This window comes from Enhydra lutris, unplaced genomic scaffold (genome assembly GCF_002288905.1).
Source record: "Enhydra lutris kenyoni isolate GAN:26980312 unplaced genomic scaffold, ASM228890v2 scaffoldscaffold2, whole genome shotgun sequence".
Taxonomy (NCBI): domain Eukaryota; kingdom Metazoa; phylum Chordata; class Mammalia; order Carnivora; family Mustelidae; genus Enhydra; species Enhydra lutris.
In genome coordinates this window covers 68330121-68336877 of record NW_019154086.1, presented here as the reverse complement: position 1 = coordinate 68336877, position 6757 = coordinate 68330121, and the positions used below count along the sequence as shown (strand labels likewise).

Sequence of the window (6757 nt, the reverse complement as noted above, 5' to 3'; positions counted from 1 at the left end):
TGTGTGTGTGTGTGTGTGTGTGTGTGTGTGTGTGTGTGTGTGTGTGTGTATACCATCTCTTCTTTATCCATTCATCTGTTGGTGGACATCTAGATTCTTTCCATAATTTGCCTATTTTGGATATTGTTGCTATAAACATTCCGGTGCACATGCCCCTTCAGATTACTACGTTTGTATCTTTAGGGTAAATGGCCAGTAGAGCAATTGCTGGGTTGTAGGGTAGCTCTATTTTCAGCTTTTTGAGGAACCTCCATGCTGTTTTCCAGAGTGGTTGCAGCAGCTTGCATTCCCACCAACAGTGTAGGAGGGTTCCCCTTTCTCTGCATCCTCACCAGCATCTGTCATTTCCTGGCTTTTTAATTTTAGCCATTCTGACTGGTGTGAGGTGTATCTCATTGTGCTTTTGATTTGTATTTCCCTGATGGCGAGTGATGTGGAACACTTTTTCATATGTCTGTTGGCCATCTGGATGTCTTCTTTGCAGAAATGTCTGTTCATGTCCTCTGCCCATTTCTTGATTGGTTTATTTCTTCTTTAGGCATTAAATTTGCTAAGCTCTTTATAGATTTTGGATACTAGCCTTTTATCTGATATGTGGTTTGCAAGTATCTTCTCCCATTCTGTCAGTTGCCTTTTGGTTATGTTAACTGTTTCCTTTGCTGTGCAAAAGCTTTTGATCTTGATGAAATCCCAATAGTTCATTTTTGCCCTTGCTTCCCTTGCCTTTGGCGATGTTCCTAGGAAGAAGTTGCTGTGGCTGAGGTCAAAGAGGTTGCTGCTGTGTTCTCCTCAAGGATTTTGATGGATTCCTTTCTCACAATGAGGTCCTTCATCCATTTTGAGTCTATTTTTGTGGGTGATGTAAGGAGACGGTCCAATTTCATTTTCCTGCATGTGGCCGTCAAATTTTCCCAACACCATTTGCTGAAGAGGCTGTCTTTTTTCCATTGGATATTCTTTCCTGCTTTGTCGAAGATTAGTTGACCATAGAGTTGAGGGTCTATTTCTGGGCTCTCTATTCTGTTCCAATGATCTATGTGTCTGTTTTTGTGCCAGTACCATACTGTCTTAATGATGACAGCTTTGTAATAGAGCTTGAAGTCCAGAATTGTGATGCCACCAATTTTGGCTTTCTTTTTCAATATCCCTTTGGCTATTCGAGGTCTTTTCTGGTTCCATATAAATTTTAGGATGATTTGTTCCATTTCTTTGAAAAAAAAAATGGATGGTACTTTGATAGGGATTACATTAAATGTCTAGATTGCTTTAGGTAGCATAGACATTTTCACAATATTTGTTCTTCCAATCCAGGAGCATGGAATATTTTTTCCATTTCTTTGTGTCTTCCTCAATTTCTTTCATGAGTACTTTATAGTTTTCTGAGTATAGATTCTTTGCCTCTTTGGTTAGGTTTATTCCTAGGTATCTTATGGTTTTGAGTGCATTTATAAATAGGATTGAGTCCTTAATTTCTCTTTCTTCTGTCTTGGTGTAGAGAAATGCAACTGATTTCTGTGCATTGATTTTACATCTTGATACTTTACTGAATTCCTGTATAAGTTCTAGAAGTTTTGGAGTGGGGTCTTTTGGGTTTTCCACGTATAGAATCATATCATCTGCAAAGAGTGATAGTTTGACTTCTTCTTTCCGATTTGGATGCCTTCAATTTCTTTTTGTTGTCTGATTGCTGAGGTTAGGACTTCTAGTACTATGTTGAACAGCAGTGGTGATAATGGATATCTTTTCATGTTCCTGACCTTAGCAGAAAAGCTTTCAGTTTTTCTCCATTGAGAATATTTGCAGTGGGTTTTTCATAGATGGCTTTGATAATATTGAGGTATGTGTCCTCTATCCCTACACATTAAAGAGTTTTGATCAGGAAGGGATGCTGTACTTTGTCAAATGCTTTTTCAGCATCTGTTGAGAGTATCATATGGTTCTTGTTCTTTCTTTTATTTATTTTTTAAAGATTTTATTTATTTATTTGACAGATGTAGATCACATGTAGGCAGAGAAGCAGGCAGAGAGAGAGGAGGAAGCAGGCTCCCTGCTGAACAGAAAGCCCGACATGGGGCTTGATCCCAGGACTCTGGGATCACGACCTGAGCTGAAGGCAGAGGCTTTAACCCAGTGAGCCACCCAGGCACCCCCTCTTCTTTCTTTTATTAATGTATTGTATCACATTGATTAAGAGAGAGACTCTTAAGCAGGCTCCCTGCTGAGCATGGAACCCAGCACAGGACTCTTTCTCAGGACCCTGAGATCACCACCTGAGCAGAAACCAAGAGTGAGATGCTCAATGAACTGCACCATCAAGGGGCCCTTCCTTTCCCACTTTTTGAGAAAAAAATCTAATTAGTCCATGAAACTGTCATTGTGAAAAAACTGTCTGAAATTGTGGTAATATATCTTTTTTCCCCATTTTTCAAAATCAGATGTTTGACCCTTTTCAAAATCAGATCTTCAGCCTTGCCAGTTCCTTTCACCTTTTTTGTCTAGATTTGATGTGCTTTGGAGCTGTGGTTGAATTTTGTGCTTGCATTTGCCAGAGTTTTTATACCACCATTGCCACAGGCATTCTCCATCTCCTTGCAGGTAGTCTTGTCATTATACATAACTTTTATCTTCTTCCTGTTTCTGTAGAGACAAAGAATCATAATTCTATTTTTAAATTTTTTATTTCTTTTCAGCGTAACAGTATTCATTGTTTTTGTACCACACCCAGTGCTCCATGCAATCCGTGCCCTCCCTAATACCCACCACCTGGTTCCCCCAATCTCTCACGCCCCACCCCTTCAAAACCCTCAGATTGTTTTTCAGAGTTCATAGTGTCTCATGGTTCACCTCCCCTTTCAATTTCCCTCAACTCCCTTCTCCTCTCCATCTCCCCTTGTCCTCCATGTTATTTGTTATAATTCTTAAACAATCACATATTGTTGCCCTGTCATGTTGCCTGAAATCTCTTACTATGCTCTAACCTAGTTATGTTTTGTTTTCCTCCAAGGTCTGTGTACACTGGGCTCACTGAGTTGTTATGTTGCTAGAACTGAGCTACTCCACCAGAAGTTAAAGCTGCCTGAGAACGTGTCTGGTGAATCTAGATGGTTCTTCTGCCTGGCTTGTGTCTCAGTTCCCTTACAGTTCATGGCTTCTGCTCTCTTCATCTGGGTTGCTCATACCAACAGGAAAGAGTAAACCTTAATGAAAGCATATCGTGTGGAATGGGTGGGAAGCTGCCTGCTTTGCAATTGCCATTTTTGTTATTTCTCAATATTAATATTTCCCCTTGTCTCCCCCCCAATGTTTTCAATTTACTTTTTTTCTTTGTGGATATTCCATTTTATCCTGAAAATCCATTCTATTTATTCACAGACATTTGTTTCTTAATACCACTAAAACTTATATGGATTATTCTGAATGAGTCCATCTTTTAAACAAACTAATCTGGGTTTAGAGTCCAGACAGCAAGAAATGGGTAGGCACTTGCCACACATTTGTGAAAGAAAACTGATAGTGGGAAATTGATCCAAAATCATCTACTGAAGTCTGTTAAACTTTTCAATAAATAACTGTTGAACTAGAAACTCTTTAGTGTCTCTGAGAAACCTCTCATTGTTGTCAGAACCTTCGGTCACTTTGCCATTGTAGATAGCCAGTCAGCCAGAGCATTACTGCTCTTTTCAAAGACTTAAGTGATATAAAATAAGGAGATTATCTAAGATCCTTTTCCCCAAATATGGGCATACAGCTTTATTCAAGGTGAAGTATGGCAGCTGTCTAACCAAACTGTGTCTGTCTACAAGAATGGAAGCAAAAAATACAGTGTTTACTTGAAATTTTAACTTTGTAAACTGTAAGAATTCCAATTCAGCCAGACAAGAGGATTAATCCTATTTTAATTTACTTTTTTTAAAGCTTTCCTTAATGTCAGTAGGATTTTCAGTACAACCAAACCATTTTGGATTTTTGCTCCTTGCCTCCTCATACATCAGGCTTATTAAAAGTGCTTTCTTTCTAACACTACTGTGGGGTCACGGAGTAAAATTTTCCAACTCCTATCTTATTTATTCTAGCTCAGTACCATGAAGAAGTTTCCTCCATAATGACGTTCTGGAGCTTAGAAAAGCTACCACAAGACCTAAAGCTTTGGGTGCTCATTGATTTACAACTAAGGTTTTTATTTCTTGATGTGAAATAAAGTGCCTTCCTTGTCTAAATCCCTTCCTGGTGTGTATCAACATTATTTAACATTTTCTAATTCAGTCATTTTTAATAAATATGTCTATAAACATTGAATTTTAAAAAATCTTATTTATTTATTCCATTACTGTAGACTTGACAGATTTTTAAAAATGTAACTTAGTAACTTATTATAATATCCTAAATCTGTCCTTTTTAAAATAAATTTAAAAAAATGAGAAGAAACTCAATTGTGTGTTGCGTCTGAGTTTATTTAAATGTCAATATTTTAGGATAAAAAAGTACAGGATTCTGAACGAGTATCTCTGTGGTTCTTCAGAAAATGTGTTGTTTCTGGCATCTCTGTTTTATGTTCCAAAAACTATGGAAACTCCTTGCCCCATTAGGAAATAAGAGCCTCTTTATCCATTATGTTTCAGAGTTTTAAAAACATGTTTTCAGAGTAGTTTTGTGACCCTTTGTGTCCTATTTAACGTGGCTAGATTTTTAAAAGGTCATATAAAGGCTGTGGGTATTTGTGTTCTATAGCACAGAAATAATCAAGTCTGCTTCTGACTTACAGTTGAGTCAGTACTACTCTGCAGCTGATTATTACCTATGCAGTTGCTGCTTACTCACTTTTCTACCTCTTCCTCACTCTTCAAGTATCATGCTTTCATCACCTTCCGTAGAAGGCAGAAAACCTAAACAAAGATGAAAAGCACTTGGACATGGGGTTTTAAAATTATTGACTAATATGGCATTTTTGTATTAGGAAGTTGTTTATTTAGGACAATGTCCCTGCCTCTTGTCAGCCCAAAGCTGTCTGTGAATGTCAGTCCAACATCAGCTTTTAATATGCACTGTGGAAGTCAGGCACTATTGGACCTTGTGAGTTACAGCCTTATTGGAAGCATCCTGAAGCATGGAATGCCGGCACCATAAGCCCTGGTGTTGAATATATGTTGTTGTTGGTATTTCAAGCACATTTCACAATAGTTGAAGTCATCCTCTCTTGCGAAGACTTTATTTGTTACAACACATGGGTTGGGTTGTTTCGTTTGATGTGAAATTTAGTTTTCCAGCTGTCTCTTGTTTCTAATTAGGTAGAACCATATGAAATTGATGATATTTGACTATTTTTTATTAAAACAAATAGTAGAAAATCAGTTTCAAATCAAGTTTTGTTAATCTTTTTTTCACCTAATCATTGATAGTAACCCCCAAAGTTCAAACATAATTTCCAGATTTTTCTAAGTATGAATTTTATGGTAATTTAAGAAACATGTTTGAAAATCTTAATTTTATGGTTCCTAATATTATTAAATAATGTGAATAAATATTTTTATATCCTTTTAGGAAAAGATTCATTTCTTTTTTTTTTTAATTTTTTTATTATGTTCAGTTAGCCAGCATGTAGTACATCATAAGTTATTGTTGTAGTGTTCAATGATTCATTAGTCATGTATAGCAACCGCCAAAGTGTCCCTCAAAGAAATGACTTTATTGGCAAAAGATGATTAGGAGGAGATTGGTGGAAACATTGCTGAAACATCCTGCTGGTTTTCCTGGAAAAATGCAGGAGAAAATAGGGAGGAACTTGCCTCAAGTTAGAAAGACCCTCAAACATTATCCTCACAAACCATGCTTCAAAGGGGCCCAAATTTAATTGCTTATGAAAGTAGAATAACTTATTCCCCAAGGCATTTAAGAGAGAGTGATAGAGTGCTCATGCTATTGCTAGGAGTTAATGGGACCTAACAGCTGGTTGTGGTCAAAGAAAGATAGAAGAGGACCTATGATAAAACCATGGTCATCCAACGTGACTGTGTGCACACTGCATCCTCTGAAGAACAACATGAGAGTCTCTACACTGCCGAGAAATGGACTTCTCTCTATCTTTCTATCTCTCTCTCTCTCTTTTCTCTCTCTCTCTCTCTCTCTCTCTCTCACACACACACACACACACACACACACACACAAAATATCCACCCAATTCCTAAACAAATAAACAGAGATATAACAAGACCCAAGGATGAATGAGTATCCAGAGTTCTACAATGTATTATCTTAAATGCCAAATTCTCAACAACAACAAAAAAGTCGTGAGATAGGGAAAAAGTGTTACTATACACCACAAAATTAGCAGAGAACACAAACTGCCTGTTAAACTAATAATATATTGGATTTAACAGAAAAAAAAAAACCTTAAAAATAATCATGATAATGTGTTCATAGAACTAAAGGAAACCAGGATTAAATAAAAGAAAGGAAGGTATGAATATAATGTTATGTGAAATAGACTATCAATGTAGAGAACCTATAAAGAAACAATGAAGTGGAATTTCTGTAACTGAAAAGTACAACTGAAATTTAAAAAGTCACTGTGGAAGCTCAACTGTAGATTTAAATTGATAGCAGGAAGATTGGTGAATTTGAAGTTATATCAACAGAGAGTATGCAATCCAAAGGATGAAGGAGAAAAAGAATGAGAAGAAATGCACAGACCCACAGAGAAATAAAGCCAGCAGTAAGTGCATCAGCATGGGCTTTTGGGAGTACCAGAAAAACACATTTC

The 6757-nt window shown here is 37.0% G+C and overlaps 1 pseudogene; it reads left to right on the top strand.

Annotated features, from left to right (window-relative positions):
* LOC111146588 overlaps window positions 1-5124 on the top strand; it is a 17757-nt pseudogene extending 12633 nt beyond the window's left edge.
* Window positions 5125-6757: the final 1633 nt, after the last annotated feature.